This window comes from Panthera onca, chromosome A1, assembly GCF_046562875.1.
Source record: "Panthera onca isolate mPanOnc1 chromosome A1, mPanOnc1 haplotype 2, whole genome shotgun sequence".
Lineage (NCBI taxonomy): Eukaryota > Metazoa > Chordata > Mammalia > Carnivora > Felidae > Panthera > Panthera onca.
Window position 1 is genome coordinate 134,578,437 of NC_138339.1, and position 16,506 is coordinate 134,594,942.

General features: G+C 44.4%; 1 long non-coding RNA gene across 6 annotated transcripts in view; it reads right to left on the bottom strand.

Annotated features, from left to right (window-relative positions):
- The window catches only part of LOC144617182 (uncharacterized), a 185,032-nt gene that overhangs the window by 104,795 nt on the left and 63,731 nt on the right, over positions 1-16,506 (bottom strand). The window contains exon 5 of one of the 6 annotated variants that reach the window (XR_013557366.2): positions 13,015-13,161. The exons of the other annotated variants lie outside the window; for them this stretch is intronic. This is a non-coding gene — a long non-coding RNA (uncharacterized LOC144617182). The remainder of the gene's footprint in view (positions 1-13,014; positions 13,162-16,506) is intronic. 6 annotated transcript variants of the gene reach the window in all.

Genomic DNA, 16,506 nt, shown 5'->3' on the forward strand with positions numbered 1-16,506 from the left:
CCTGTTTCCGATTCTGTGTCTCCCTCTCTCTCTGACCCTCCCCCGTTCATGCTCTGTCTCTCTCTGTCCCAAAAAAATAAATAAAAAACGTTGAAGAAAAAAAAAAAAAAAAAAAAAAAAAAAAAAAAGAAAAATACTGAAGTATCTTCCATCTTGAAAAAGTGCCCTTGGATACCAGTCACTGGAGCCAATCACAGCCCAAAACCTCTTAAGCGTTTCTCTTCCAAAACTCTCCCTACAGTGTCCCTGGCATCACTCCTTCCGCCTCTCACTCAGTCTATGGAAATTTGGTTTATTCCCACCACGACCTCATCTGCATCTCTCATTACTTCCTGTGGACAAATCCAAGGCGAATTTTGTGATCTTTTTACTGCAAGACTAGGGCATTTAGCAGATTGATGTTGGTTACTCTTATTGCTGCTATGACACCAGACTCTCCTGTCCTCAGACATCACTGTGGTGTGTTCCAACACCTTCCCAAGTTCCCTTTCCAAGTTCCTGTGCTTCCTTATCTCCATACCCCCTGGGGTTAGTTCATTCATTCCCTTGCTCTCAATCACTACCTGTGTATGAATGCTTTCTTAACCTGCCCCTAGTGCCCACACTTCTGCCCCAGCCTCAGACGCAACATCATTTTTCTAAATGAGTTGCCCTAAAACTAAACACATTGTCTCCCTTTAAACCATTTTCTGTCTCTACCCCCGTTCTCATCTGATGATCTACCATCCGCTCACTGGCCCAGGGTAGAAAGCCTATGGTTCCTCTCTCCCCTCCATCAGTCCTACATCTAATCTCTCTCTGCTCTTTACTCCTGCTGTTATGACTTTAGTTCACAGCTCTGTCACCTCTTGTTGGAACAATTGCCACATCCCCTAACTGATATCCACACGTGCATATTTTCTTGCCAGAGTGGTCTGTGTGAGATGAAAATCTAAGTAAAAAGAAAAGCCCAAGATCCTGACTGTGGCATTGATGCTCAGGGCTTTAGTACCAGCTTCCTTCTCCAGCCTCACAGTTTCATTCTACCCATGACATTCTTTACACTCCAGCAAAATAACACTGCTGCCAGCACCCAGGACTCACTACTGTGGTCTTCACCTATATGCTGGACCCTCTGCATGGATGTCCTGTCTGCCTCTTTCTCCTTCCCCTGCTCATCATCTAGTTAAAACGTAGTCAGCCTTTAAAAGTGATTAGAAATAGGGGCGCCTGGGTGACTCAGTCGGTTAAACATTTGACTCTTGATTTCGGCTCAGATCATGATCTCATGGTTTCTGAGTACGAGACTCATGTCGGGCCCTGTGCTGACAATGCAGAGCCCGCTTGAGATTTTCTCTCTCTCCCTGTCTCTGTGCCCCTCCCTTGCTTGTGTGTGTGCATGCACGCGATCTCTCTCTCTCTCAAATAATAAATAAACTTAAAAAAAAAAAACCTGATTAGAGATAGCCTTCCCAGGAAGCCATCCCTGACATCCAGGTATGGATGAGTTGCCCTTCCTTGGTGCCTTGCTTATTTCTACTCCAGAATTTGACCCCTTTTAAACACAAGTGAATTTACCATGTAGTTAATGAAGCTAGATTTAGGGCCTCTGCTCATAAAGACCCCTTCCAAGGCCCTTTCCTAAATGAGTATTCAGAATTTTGCATTCTTTTTCTTAGTAAGGGCCCCCAAATTTGTATAAGCTTCAGGTCCCACAGAATCTAGATCTGCCCCTTTTTATCTCTGTTTATCGTCTAGTTTGTGAATTCCGTATGGGCAGAGCCTATATCTTATTTACCTTTACATCAACAACACACCTCAGGCATTTAATAGTTGGTTGCTGAATGAATGAATGAATGAATGTTCCAGAAATCTAAAGCAGGATTAAGAAGGGATGAAGAGATGGAGCGCCTGGGTGGCTCAGCCAGTTAAGCGTCCTACTCTTGATTCCAGCTCAGGTCATGATCTCACAGTTTGTGAGATTGAGCATGGAGCCTGCTTGGGATTCTCTCTCCCTTTCTCTCTTTGCTCCTCCTCTGCTCGTGCGCATGTGTGCTCTCTCAAAATAAATAAATAAACTTTTTTTTTTTTAACATTTATTCATTTTTGAGAGGCAAAGAGAGACAGAGTGTGAGCTGGGGAGGGGCAGACAGAGAGGGAGACACAGAATCTGAAACAGGCTCCAGGCTCTGAGCTGTCAGCATAGAGCCTGACACGGGGCTTGAACCGTCGAACCACAAGATCATGACCCAAGCTGAAGTCGGACACTTAACCGACTGAGTCACCCAGGTAACCCAAATAAACAATTTTTTTACAAAAAAGAAGGGGGTGAAAAGACAAGCAATGAATGCAGACTGATGCAAGGTGTGGAAGAAGTTCAAGACAAGGAGTTTCCTGGCTCCCTGAACAGCCAGGAGAGGGACATTAGCCAGGATACCAGCATTAGAACAAGGCCACGAATGAGACTCACAAAGAGAGCTATGGTCAGAAGCTGGGCAGACAAACACAGGCCTGGAGTGTGCCAAGCCCAGTGGGCAGAGCAGAGCAAAAGGTACAAGGCCAGGCCAGTGACCAGGCAACAGAGGAGCAAAACAAGCGAGCAGGAAGACAGAAACAAACTGCAAGGACAAGCAAGCACTTCCTGCTCAGCCTGCTATGGTTCTTCAGCTACAAACACTACCCCAGGGCATGGGGCAGGAAATGCAAGCACCCCTCCAAGGGATGGGACATGAAGAGGGCACAGGGGCTGATGTTCTTCTCACTCGGATTGGTGTCCAGGGTCATCTAATTCCAAACCTGGGCATCTACTGGACATGATATGATGAAATTCTGCTGAATTCACAAAGCCTTCTTAAAAAAGGGGGGAAGGGCATAAAAAATTCTGTATCTATCTCATTTTGAGGTATTCCTTTAAAGATTTCCTTTCAATGATGTGACAATGAATGGTTATGTTGTACTATGAAATCGGGACAGCAGTTATGTAAAGGAGGCAAAAATTGCTTCATTAAAATGCATGGAGGGAGAAGCGATGGATTATAGTATAGATCATGCTACAGATGAGCAGATTACTGAGCACCAGGCACACAAGGGAGACAGATTAATGAAAAATAAATAAAGGGGCTTCAGAAAAGCAGCATGAAGCTGAACACTGGTTTGCTGCTTATCACAGACTATAAGCCCAAATGTGTGTGGCAAAACATTTCTTTTCATTTGGAATGTTGATTTGAAAGTTTATGTTATTTGCTTCTTTCCCTATTCCTCCAGTTTGTTTATTTATCTTTTGGATAATTAAAGATAATTTTAAAAACTAGGAAGCATCAACACGGTAGAATATCGAAGGCAGGGTGCTTACCCTGGAAAAATGTCAAGGGTATGGCGCAGTTTTCTTAATAGTGCAGATAATCACTGAAAATTACAAACAAAATAAATGATACCTCTCCTCATGGCTTTACTGGTTTTTTTTTGTTTTTTTTTTTGCCTGAAAACTTCCTGGATGTTGCTTTGAAGGGAAAAATCACTTAAAGCATCAGGAGAAGAATGGAATTTGGAGTCAGATGACCCAGGGTTGTAAAAGCAACTCTAACATTTATATTGTGTGGATTTGGACAAATCACCAGTCTCTTCGAACTTCAATTTTTGGCAAGAAAAAATGAAACCTGCTGTAATTAACTCAGAGTTTTCAGTGCATCTGAAATGATACATTATTTAAAAAAAAAAGCAATTTGTAAAAAGCTGTACCGACATAAATTATCAATTACATATACAAACTCCACTGAGGTTTCAGCTGGATTTGGGTTACACATCATCACTCTAAGAGATGAAGAAGAAAGCACCCAGCAATCACCTGAAAATCACACCTATCATTTATAATGTCGATACTGACAGTGAAAGACAGGTAGTGATGACTTTTAAGAATGGCATTCATTTCCAATATTTACTTAATCATTTTGAAATTAGGCTAATGATTGCTACAATGTGTGAGGTTAAACAAATCACCTCTTTTGAATTTAATAAGCTATGTTAAGTATTTACGATAATTATACATACTTCTGAGCATAGATATGCTCAATTAGAAGCTTAAAAGTTTTCAGGCAAGGAAAAATAGTTGAACTCTGTGTAAGAACTCGGAGGAAATGGTGACATATCTATTAAAGATCCAAGTGGAGATGTGGGGCAGTCAGCTGCTTACACAAGGCAGAAGTTGAGGAAGACAATGGGATTGGAGACATACATTTTGGAGTCGTCAGTCAGTAGATGGTTTCTGAGTCATGAAAGTGAGAGTAAGTATAGCTAGAGAAGGGGTCTAAGGCCTGAGCTGCGGGACTCACTGATGTTTCAGGGCTACAGAGAAGATGATGATCCAGCAACAGAGACTGAGGAAATCAGCCAGTGAGGTAGGAGGAGACAAGCGTTCTGAAAGCCAAATGGGAGAAATAGTTCAAGGAGGAGGTAATGTCAATTGTGCCAAATATTGCTGACCAGTCAGAGAAGATACAGAGTAAAAGGCGGCCAATGGATCCAGCCACTTGGAGGTGGTGGTGACCTTGACAAGGGCACCTTCAGGAGACTGGGGAGCAAATGAAAGTGGGAATAGGGACATGTTGACCTTTACGTGATCTTCCTCTTGACACTCTGATTTCCTTGTTAACCTGAGCCCTTGCGTTTTAGTAAGTGGGGAGGACACAAGAGAGGTGGGGAGAGCCTGAAATTAGTTTTAGCCCTAGTATGGCCAACAAACCCAATCTCAGTTTACAAAGTATCTGTAAGACAATAAAATCAGTTATAACTGAACCAATTCCCCCAACAGAAGGGACCTCGATAGACCCCCCACAATTACAATCTCCACATTTTCTGCACCAAATGTCCAACAGAGCTTTTCTCTGAGTTCTGAACTTTGTCACAAAACTTTGGTCTTACATTTAAACATGTATTGAAAATAGCAAAATTACTTAAAACCATAGATGTTCCAGGGGTGCCTGGGTGGCTCAGTCAGTTGATCATCCAACTCTTAGCTCAGCTCAGTTTTGATCTAAAGGTTCAAGCCTTGAGTTCAAGCCCCACCATGGGCTCCATGCTGGGAGTGGGACCTACTTAAAAAAAAAAAAAAAAAAAAGATGTTCTGGAAAATCTGAAGCATATAATGACTGTACATAGAGCTCATTCTCTTGCCTCTAGGCAGATATACATCTGAACCTTTGTGAATATTTAATAGTTAATACTGGTTTTTAACCCAACAGCATTTAACCTAACAGCTACTGTGTGTACAGTAGTATGTTAAGCAAAGACCCTTATCAGGACCACCTTCAGTCACCGTCACCAATCCCATCGTACCATCAGAAAGCTCCAACTCAGATTCCCTGGAGAGATCTCAGTGTGGAACATTTTAATGAGTTGGGGCTTTTTGTTGAGCCTAAGAATAAACCATTAAATGTTCACTTTATTTTATTCCCACAAAATGTGTCCCAATGAAATCCTGCCTCCATCCTCAAATCTCACCCCATCCTTCACACTATCCTTTGCATTAAAATGACTGCTTGGGTTTGCCCATATTCTCTTTCACTGTGTTCCCCAATGTAATGGGTGATGTGGGAACATAAGGCAAGCTGACAGGCTGCAAACACCTCCCCCCCACCCCCACCAGGTGGGATATGTGTGATATTCCTCAGGCACTCTGGCTGCCCAAGAACAAAGGAAAGGGGGGAAAAACAAATGGTTAACTGATAGGGCTCATAGTCCTGCAGGACCTAAGTCTCCATCACCCCTCCATAGTGATGTAGGAAACAAAGGCAGAAGGAAACGCCATATAGAACCGAATTTCCTTATAACCAGAAGCCCATTGATGAATACCTGAGGCTGGCAGAGTAATAAAAGGCTTCTCCAGGAACTCCCTACAGTCTTAATGCTAATGCTTTGCTAGAGGGAAAACAACCTGGCTAGACAATAGCTAGGCCTCCACTATCCTGTAAGTCTTCTTCAGCATATGAAAATCTCACCGGAAACTTCCCCTGGACTTTACCTGCCCCAACCCCATAGTATATAACCAGTCTCCCCTCATGGTCCTGGGGCAGCTCTTCCTGCCCACTGGCCCTGTCCCTGTACTTTGGTAAAATCACCTGTTTGCACCAAAGACGTCTTCAAGAATTCTTTCTTGGCCGTTGGCTCTGGACCCCACTATCACCCCAAAAAAACCCTCATCAATGGGGAGTGACAAAAGCAGTTAGCCATCTATATGACACGATGGTCTTTTAAACACTTTCCATCTATCCTTGGGGTGAAACTGATGAAGGATCATAAGGCAAGCTGAGGGCCAAGCACAAGCTAGCACACCCACCCCCACAGGGGGGATATGTGTGATATTCCTCAGGGACTCCTGGCTGCCCAAGAACAAAGGAAAGAAAAGAAAACGAATGGTTAACTGATAGAGATCACAGTCATGTAGGACCTGAGTCTCCATCTGTTTACAAATGTCTTAGTAAATTACAAGAAATAGCAATCTTCTCAGTAGTCTAATCTCCAGAAACCTATAGACTCAGTTTCCTGGAGCCCTAATCTCACCCTCCCCTCCATAGTGATGTGGGAACGAAGGCAAGAAGGAAATGGCAGGTAAAATAAAATTTCCTTATAACCTGCAGCCCATTGACAAATACTTGTGGCAAATACAGACTACTTCTCCAGGAACCCCCTACTGGCCTAAAGTTAATACCTTACTAGAGGAAAAACAACCTAAGCTTGACAATAGCAAGGCCTCTGGGATTTTATTAGTCTTCTTTAGCATATGAAAGTCCTTCTGGAGGCCTCCCTTTTGACTTTACCTCCAACTCCCAGGTATATAATCAGTCAGTCTTCATAATCCCAGTGCCACTCTTTCTGCCCATGGGTCTTGTCCCCGTGCATTAATAAAATCACCTTTTTGCACCAAAGAATTCTTTCTTGGCCATCAGCTCAGAACCCTCATCACTCCAAACTTCCGTTAAAATGATTACCATTCCTGTAATTTGTCTCCATTAGTCTTTTTCTCAAGCCCAACAGCCATTTTTCCCTCTCCTGTCAAATCCAGTGGCTACTGAATTCTAGGCAAAGTCCAGCCCAATTTCTCAATGATTTGATTATTCTACAGTTCTTACAAATTCAGTTTCTCCTAAAAAAAATACTAAGATGTTACTTTTTTAAGTTATTATTATTTTTCTTAAAATAGAAAATGTTGCCTTTCAAGATGTCCTTCTCAGCAAACATATTATTTATTCCACTTACAGTAAGAATTTTTATGCTCATTTTCCTCTTCAGTGAACTAGTTTCTAGAATTTCCTTTCCTCTTCCCTATAATTAGTGCCACATATCACTGATACAGAACCCACATCATCAGAAAGAAGACAGCCATAGGAACATATTGAGCATTCCCAGAGGAAAATATTCCAAACACATGAGTTTCCAATATTCAAATAAGTGGTTGCTTTCCACACAAGAAAGTAGAAACAAATAGACTGGAAAGCTTGCTTCCTTTATAGACATTCATCTATTCAATGGTTATTTAAGAAGCAACCATTATATGCAAGATATGGAGACCCTGTTGAATACAGAGATGACTAGTTACAAAGCCTGCCCTGGAGGAACTCACAGTCTAGAGAGGAGGAAGTAGGACAAGTCTTGTTACCATGTAGTGGAGTACAGATCAGAGACAAAAAGCCTAAAGGAGGGCAGTGAGGAAGTGGCACCTGAACAGCTCTTGAAGATTAGGTAGCCCCTATAGTGGTGTTTAGGGAGCTGAATGAGGGGAGCAAGCTTCCAGAAAAAAACTTGTGTGAGACAGCAGAGTAGCTAGGAGGGCATGAGTCAGGGCAGGGAACTAGGGATCCATTGCTCAGAAGTGTGCATGAAGGTGAGTAAGACAAGATAAAGTTGGAAAGACAGGTTGGAGCCAGGCCTTGCCATGCTTAAGACGCCAGTTGGAAGAATACGGGCTCCATCCTACAGGCAATGAGAATCCCCCAGGGATTCTTGGAGCAGAAGAAAAGGAAGATGAGAGCATTAATGTATAGGATGGATTGGAACGAGGAAAAGGAAGGCCAATTACAGGGTTTGTCACCATAGGTGGGGCCTTGATGAAGTCGTAGGATAGCAGGGCTGTAGAATTACAGAGGAGGGGGAAGATTTGAAGATACTTCATAGAACTGATAGAATCTGGCACTAATAGAATGTGGAAGGTGTGGGGTAGGGAGACGTCAGAGTTCACCTCGACCATGGTGGGAACTGCTGAAATGAAATAGAAGAAGGGCAGATTTATGAGGGAAAATGTGTGTGTAGAAGATGCCTGATGGCTGTGCTGGAAAAATAAAAGTCTTTTAAGAAGGAATTCAGAGATGGAGGTAGGAACAAATGTGGAAATCATCTGCACAGATGTGACAACCAAAGTCACGACTTTGGATGAGATTTTTAATTGGGAAACAGTCACAATTACTGTCTATACATCACAAAGTCAAATGGTGTTTTGCTAATTACCCACTTAGGTTGATGAATGTAGACAGCCAATATCAGATCATTACAGCCCAGCTATTCTGCAGACCGAATGGCCCACTTCTGCGATCCACATCAATCAAATTAAACAAATCATTGTCAAATCTGCCCTTGGCTTTCTGCTGTGTCAATACAGCCAGTGGGCACATGTTCAAATTGAAATTGAAAACCTGATTCAAGACCCTGAAGTCCCAGTGCCAGATCTCCAGATCTCCATCACGTCAACTGTCACTCGACCATAATGCCTTACGGCAAGGCCCCCCTGTGCAGGGTGCGGGGAACTTCATGAACAGTGAACCCTTTACATGAGACTTCGGCATGACAGATAGGTTTGCCTCCATTTCAGAGAGGCAGAAACGGGATGCTCAGAGAGGTTGTAAACAACCTAGGGTCATGTGGCTAATAACAAGGGGAGGTAAAACTAAACAAGGCCTCAGACTCCAAGCAGATGGCAGGGAGGATTTTGTCGGGTGTTTGTTTTACTAAACTGTCCGCCTGACCTTTTTAAGAAAATTAGTATTATGTTCTAATTTGCACAGCTGAATGGAGCAGGAGTTTATCTGTGCCCATTGTCCACTTTTCTCCCTCGTAGCTGCTTCTTCTGCCTTCTCTGCATTACCTCACTGAAACTGATTGGGTGAGTAAACGCTACATACACACACACGTACACACACCACCTTCCTCATTAATCTCCACCTAGTAGGCCAATTTAGGAGAGCTACATCTCAGGGGACACTTATGGTCCAAAGCGTAGGCTCTATATCTGAGTGTACTTCTCCGGGTTCTCCGGCAACCACACTGCACAAGCTAAATCTGTAATTTGATGTAACTTTCACCGATTTCAGAACACAGCTTCTAAGCCAAGCATCACACCGAATTCCAAATTTCAAAATGAAGGCCACTACTTTGTATAAGAAAAGCCCAGGGCAAATGAAAATCAAGGTGTATTTTCCAAGTAGGAGGAAGAGAAGAGCAAGCGAGAAGTAAAAACCACTTTCTGCCTTGCTCTATGCTTACAAAGCTTTACAGTATTTCTCTGTACTCTGCTGGATACTAACATGGAAGGTTCATGATACCATATTTAGAAAAACATTTTAAAACCCAATCAGATACAAACATCCTAATGTACCTTAACTTCAGTATGTGCTGCCCTTCTACTAAGAGTCAAAAAGGAGAACCATTAGCCATTTCTTTTAGTTTGTTTGGTTTTGGTTTTGGTTTGTTTTTTATTTTATATTTGAGAGAGAGACAGACAGACAGACAGAGTGCGAGCAGGGGAGGGGCAGAGAGATGGAGACGAAATCCAAAGCAGGATCCTGGCTCTGAGCTGTCAGCACAGAGCTTGATGCAAGGATTAAACTCACAAGCAGTGAGATCATGACCTAAGCAGAAGTCGGTCGCTTAATCAACTGAGCCACCAGGCGCCCCTCTTTTTTAAGTTCATTGATTTATTTTGAGAGAGAGAGAGTGCACAGGGGAGGGGCAGAGAGAGAATCCCAAGGAGGCTCCACACTGTCAGCATGAAGTCAGATGTAGGCTCAAACTCATGAACCACGAGATCATGACCTGATTCGAAATCAAGAGTCAGACACTTAACTGACAGAGCCACCCAGGCTCCCCAGCCATTTCTTAATTGTAAGAAGGAGGCTTAGTGAGACAGGTACTTGGCCACAAATGCTTCTGGGAAATGGACTGAGGAAAAAGCCTTCCTCCCTTTAACCATCTGTATCCCCTTATTGTCACTGGGATTGAAGAATCTCCCGAGGGAAAAAGACAAAACTTGAACCATCATACTATTGGAATCCAGATATAAACCACCATGTCTGATGGCCCAACTGAACGTCCAATTACAAAGAGAAGCCAAGGTGCATCAGAGGGAACCTATCAGCTACAGCACACAGTCGACATGCTACAATCCAAATTGTTTTCTATTTCCATGCAGAAACTTCAGAGTTGGTGACAAGATTGGGTGAGACATCTCTTAGACTCTTCATTTATATAAAGGGCATAAAAACAGCTGGGCTCAGCAGACTTGGGGAAAGAGGTTTCCTTTGAAGAGCACAGGGTGATGCAGCCTTTGTGTTCTGCCATTTTAGAAGGGTGGGGAATATGTGTTGCTCATCTGCAGCCTGCTGACAGGATTTTAACAGGACTACAGTTGGAGAACACATGAGTGGCTATCTGTCTCTCACTTCAAATGTAAAACAAGCTGACAAAGAAGTCAAAAAATAAGTGGATGCACGAGGCAGCCTATACTCTCAGAGTTTGCCAAGGGGAAAAGGGGCAAACGTTTCCCACGGGCAGAAGTGGGTTGTATCAAGAGTGAATTTGACAGGACAGCTTTGGTCCTGTCCCAAAAGAGTTCCCAAAGGGGGACACAGGCCCTAGTGGAGAGAAGCTAAAGATATTGCCGGATATCTGGAGGATACAGAAGGAGTGAGCAATTGGCCATAATGGAAATGCCTTCACTTGGGTCAATGGAGCTTCAGATGAAAGGCCTCCAGGGACGGGACTCTCCAAAGAATCAAAGCTGTCAGGCCCACAGACCACAAACCCATGAGAGAGTTTGAGTCACGTGAGACCTTTTCTGCTCCCCACCTCTCCTTCACCTCTCCTTCTTCTGTTACTATATTCTGGCCCTAGGAGGGCAGAAACACATTCTAGCTCCTGTTCTCCACCTCTGCCCAGTCTCTGCTCCCCTCCTCCCCACCAACCAGTAGTGTGACTGGGGGAGGGAGAAGATTGGACCTCAAGTCAAGGTTGGAGTGTTGATATTTTATAGGCTGGACTTTCTGAATATAGATTATGTTTGACAACCTAAAAATTTTATGCACTGTTTAGGGGGTAGGGGGGAAATAAATTGGCTCTATGATTACCCCCCCACGAGTTTTGCTTGTTCACCATATCAATTACACACATTTTCCTCCCACTTAGCCATTTGTATCCAGTGACTTATTCGGGATCTGCGGGGCTTCTGGAGAGGGCTAAAACCTAGAAACCAGTGGGATTCAGACACACACAGCCAAGTTGGATGGGCTGAGGTGGATAAAAGATGGCAAGAGGGGGTACTTAGGTTGCTATCCAGATATCACTTGAGGTCACCTTGTTCCTGGGAATTACATAAAATTGGCGGACACTCTCCCCATCTCATGGTTAATGGAAACCCAGTCTCTTCCGAAATATCTCCGTGAGTCTCCAAAGGCTCCCCTTCTGATTTCTCCCTTCCCCATTGAAGCTCTCAGTCTCTCCAGGCTGCTCTATTCGCTCTGCATTCTAGTTCTCCGATCTGGAGCAAACTCTTTCTCTTGATTTCCCAGAAACAGCACGGGACACAGGCTTTACCTCAGGCCATTACCTAGCTGCACCGAGCAAGCAGTAAAACAAAACACAAACACAGAACAACCTTAATCTTGTCTTTGAAAATCATCTGGCCCCTGGTGATGGTCTAACAAGTTGTGGTCGCGCAGTCGGACGCCCTGCACTCTGGGTGAATGCCTGACTCCTCCTGGTTCCTTCTTCTCCTTTCTCAGCTCTTCCACCCCCTCCCCCCACAAAACCCGTATTTATTTTTTATGCTGATTGGCTTAGCTATCTCTTTGTTTCAATGCCTCCTCCCAAATCATGCCCTGGGGGCCTCATCTTTGCTAAATAAAAGGCTATTTACTCCAGAGAGAAATGATGCTACTTCCTTACAGGCTGAAGCTGCCACAGTCACTTGTGGTTTTATACAGTAATTGCTTTATCTGTGCTGTAAGACCCAGCAACAGGGCTGGAATTTGGAGGGGTGAAGTGATTATGGTTATACATGATGGCAGATTCCAGAACTTATTGCCACCTGAGATTTGTCCCGAGGAGAAAAGCGTTCTGGGTGTTAATTGAAAATATATTAAGGGGCGCTTGGGTGACTCAGTCGGTTAAGCATCTGACTTTGCTTAGGTCGTGATCTCATGATTCATTAGTTCAAGCCCCACCCCCCCACACCCCACCCCGACGGGCTCTGTGCTGACAGCCCAGAGCCTGGAGCCTGCTTAGGATTTTGTGTCTCCGTCTCTCTCTGTCCCTGCCCCGCTCACACTGTCTCTCTCAAAAATAAACATTTAAAAAAATAATTTTTAAGAAAATATATTAAAATGCTGGTGAAATCACTATAGATCCTTTGTCACTTTTTCTTGTTCCCCACCCATGCATCTCACTCCACCTCCTCCGCCCTCTATACACACACACACACACACACACACACACACAGGAAAGAGTTCTCTTCTTTTGGTGCCCATCAGCTGTGGCAGCCATCAGGTTCCCTGACCTTGAGGCGCAGTCAGTAACGATACTCGTGATTTATCCAACTCAGGGCAGTGGGTTTCAGCTTTACCAGCACCTATGCATATTATATCATTGAGCCTGGCCACTGCAGAGTCCAGGCACTGCCCTCTGCAGCTGTAAGCACTCCATCAGCAATCACGGCATCGCACGGCCAATCCCAGCAGAGCGCAAAAAAATACAAAAGAAAGGTCCTCTTGCACTCACAGAAACCACAATGAGGAGGATGTCAGGCCTTGCGGGAAGCAGTTCTGCACCATTTTGAAAATGACATTCCTTGGGGGGGCTCTCTCCATCTTCACTAGCAGCAGCCGTGCCAACAAGAACGGAGTGGCAGGGCTGGGATCAGCAACTCTGGAAAGGATGGGACATAAAGCTCCAAGTCGAGGCTCCGCAAAAAGTGCTGAGGAAGAATTGTGGACGGACGTGATCACCCCGTGGAGGCGGGGCGGGGGGTGAGGGGCACAGTCTATAAAGGTTGGGCTTCCTTGAGTCAATAAGAAGCCAGTGAAATGGGGGTCTGCTCACTGCTATTGACATTTGGGGCTTAATCTGATGTGACTGCATTTGCAATCGGTGTCTGCTAAGCCCTGAGACACCGGATTACATGCCATAAACGGCTTTTGTCTATGAGTCTATGAAATTCACAGAGATACCAGGCTGTGCTATGGTAGAATTATTCTGTGACTGTGACTCATTCTCCTGGCCATGTTTCCCAGAATGCCACTAGAGAGATTTCCACACAAAATATTAGAATAGGAAATAATACCCAAACACCACCTACAAACATTATGTCAAGTGCTTTACCTACCTTATCTCTGTCTCTCTCTTTCTCTCAAAAATAAACATTAAAAAAACAAAATTAGGGGCGCCTTGGTGGCTCAGCTGGTTGAGAGTCCGACTTCAGCTGGGGTCATGATCTCACAGTTTGTGAGTTCGAGCCCCGTATCTGGCTCTGTGCTGACAGCTTGGAGCCTGGAGCCTGCTTCAGATTCTGTCTCGCTCTCTCGCTGTTCCTTCCCTGCTCACGATCTCTCTCTCTCTCTCTCTCTCTCTCTCTCTCTCAAGAATAAATAAACATTTAAAAATTAAAAAAAAAATTTAAATTCCTACCATGGCCTGGAGAGGTGTTATTATCCCTCATTTTAGAGATTCAAAAACAGCCTCAGCGATTTTAAATAACTGAAGGTCAGACAAGTGATGAACTTTGAAACTCCTTAGTCAAACACATGGAAATAAACACAAAACTAGGGCAAGCAGAAGATTCTGGAACATACTTCTTTATGTTTAGTCCAGGCTCCCTCGAAGCAAAGTAGGAGACAAGGACTCATGTGCAAAGGTTCTGGCAAGAAAGGTCTCTAAGAGAACACTGATAGGGGGTGAGGGAAGCCGGACTGGCTAGCAGCAAGTCAGGCAAAGGTGCGATCTCAGGTAAAGACCCAGAGACAGCTGACTTCACCCGATGCCACCAGGGAGTTCCAGGGTATAAACTACACTTCACAGTCATCCAGGCCGACCAGAGGCACTCCCATACCTGTTGGTCAGGGCCATCCCCTGAGGAGAAAAAAAAAAAAAAGAAAGCCACAGGCCTGGCCACTGAAAGCAAATCACACCAAACCCACCAGCATGCACAAACAGTAAAAAGGAATCTGAGGAATCTGGCCAGAGCCCAGACATTGTCTGGTAATGCATTCAGCAGCACAGCTGGCTCTCAACCACCCGCACATCCTTGAAAGTCATCCCCGGTGACAGAGAGTGTTTCCATCATTTGGGCTTCAGACAGACGGTGAGTACCCATAAGGAGTAAAAAGACTTAGGTCAGCCTTTTTGTTTATTGAAACTGGTCCGTGATTTGGGAGCCCAGCATTCTCAGGTTCCATAAGGGTAATGAGTGTGTGGTCAAGGAGGCGGGTTGATATGGCCAAAGGATCCGTGGCCTTGCCCAAAGATGAGGTATGCTTCTCCACACATGTCCCACTGCCCGGCTCGGTGACCCTGGGCAAATCACTTCACTATGTGAGTCTCAGTTCCCCCAGAGGGAAAGCGAAAGAAAATATGCACCCCAGAATTTTCCGGAATAACCAAATGAGATGATAACCTATAAAAGTGTTTTGTAAATGGTCATGATATTAATATTAGTTATTAGTAGCAGTGGGTTGTAGTTGGGTTAAACAGAAACATATTTCCATTCAAATGGGCTGCACATAGGTAGATATGACCATGATTAGGTATAAATTCCAGAGACATGGAGTTTTATCTCATTCCCAAAGCAGCCTGGCTCTGCCTACTCCCTAATGTCTCTATGTAAGCCATCATCCAGCTGGAGATTAGATGGATTTGGAAAGAGAGCTGCCTCGAGCTTCAGGAAGTCCCCCAGCTCCAACCACACAAACCAGTCAGTCTCTCAGGTTTGGACCTCACTGCCTGCTCATCCCCAGAGGGGTGCGCACCTCTCATACCTTCACACATACCATGGCTCTGGCTCTCCCTGCTTTCATGTTTCAAGGCAACTTGAACTCTAGAGCACTCCCAAAGAGAATATGACATGATCAACACACTGACAGGAAGGTGCAAGGGACATAATGGAATCAACATTCCCCCATTGGGCACAGCATTCACCCAAAGGAACAGCTCTCAAATGTCGATAAAGAGCTGCTTTCAGGGTGTGCGATAGATATTTCAGCACCCAGGGCAAGAGTCTGAAAATCACACCAGACACATGATTTGGTCACAGAAAGCTAACGTTGTTTATAAGAAGAATGTTTCCCCTGAGAATGATTTCCAAGTGCAGGGCACAAGGGACCTCAATTATTATAGAACGTTTCCTTCTCAACTATCTTTATGGGCAACTGAATAAGAATAGACTTTGGGATGAGAACAACGTAACTGTTACAACTGACTTTAGCATTTACCAGCCATGTGACTTTCAGCATTATCTGAACCTCAGCTTTCCCATCTGTGAAATGCGGTTCAGAGTACCCTCCTCAGGAAGTCACTTTAAGAAATAAAGGGCACGGGGCACCTGGGTGGCTCAGTTGGTTAAATGTCCGACTTCGGCTCAGGTCATGATCTCACGGCTCGTGAGCCCTAGACCCGCATCGGGCTCTGTGTTGACAGCTCAGAGCCTGGAGCCTGCTTCGGAAATTTACGTCTCCATCTCTGTCTGCCCCTCCTCCTCTCTCACTCTGTCTGTCTCTGTCTCAAAAATAAACATTAAAAAAAATTTTTTTTTGAAGAAATAAAGTGCAGGCAAGCTGCTTAGCATAGTTCCTGTAACAGTAGCATACATTCAAAAATGTTACCAACAAAATCCACAGTAATACATAAAGGGCCTAGACCGGTGGTTATGACAAAATAAAACATTTATTAGTATTCTTGTTACTGTAATTATCATGCTCCTCAGAGAGCACGTCAGTGGTTTGCACTTGGTGGGCATGTGCTAAATGCCGGTCAAAGAAATGACTACACAAATGACTGCAGTCAGCAAACTTAGCTCATAAAGGAAAGAGAACCCTTTTGAATTCAATGCGTGAAGAATCTCTTACCTCCTAAATATCTTAGAAAGAGCCCTATCCCCCAGCCCAGGTTTCATGTGCTATGCTGTCACTACGGCAGCTCTTCCCTTGTGGGTCCAGGAGGAGAGCAGTGGGCAGCACAGGCAGCCTTCCCAGATGACGGCATGGACGTGAGGCCATCAGG